General features: G+C 59.0%; 1 protein-coding gene across 1 annotated transcript in view; it reads left to right on the forward strand.

The window, feature by feature from the left end:
• Window positions 1–295, forward strand: part of ETH_00043895 (uncharacterized protein) — a gene marked incomplete at both ends in the record, with an annotated part of 4,236 nt that overhangs the window by 2,951 nt on the left and 990 nt on the right. The gene's annotated exons all lie outside the window — the stretch shown is intronic.

Raw genomic sequence — 295 nt, forward strand, 5'->3', positions numbered from 1 at the left:
ATGGTGCTGCTGCTGCTGCTGCTGATGATGATGATGATAATGATGATGCTGCTGCTGCTGTTGCTCTTGTTCCCGCGGCTGTGGCTGCTGCTGGTGCTGCTGATGATGATGCGGCTGGTGCTGCTGCTGTTGCTACTGCTGCTGATGATGGGGGGGCTGCTGTTAGTGGCGCTGCTACTGCTGCTGGTGATGATGGGGCTGTTGCTGCTGCTGCTGATGACGAGATGGGGTTGTTGCTGCTGCTGTTCCCACTCTGGCGGTTGCAGCAGCAGCAGCAGCAGCGGCTGCTGCTGCT

The sequence above is a fragment of the Eimeria tenella genome, genomic scaffold, assembly GCF_000499545.2.
Source record: "Eimeria tenella Houghton genomic scaffold, Eth_scaff2192, whole genome shotgun sequence".
In the NCBI taxonomy this organism is placed as follows: Eukaryota; Apicomplexa; class Conoidasida; order Eucoccidiorida; family Eimeriidae; genus Eimeria; species Eimeria tenella.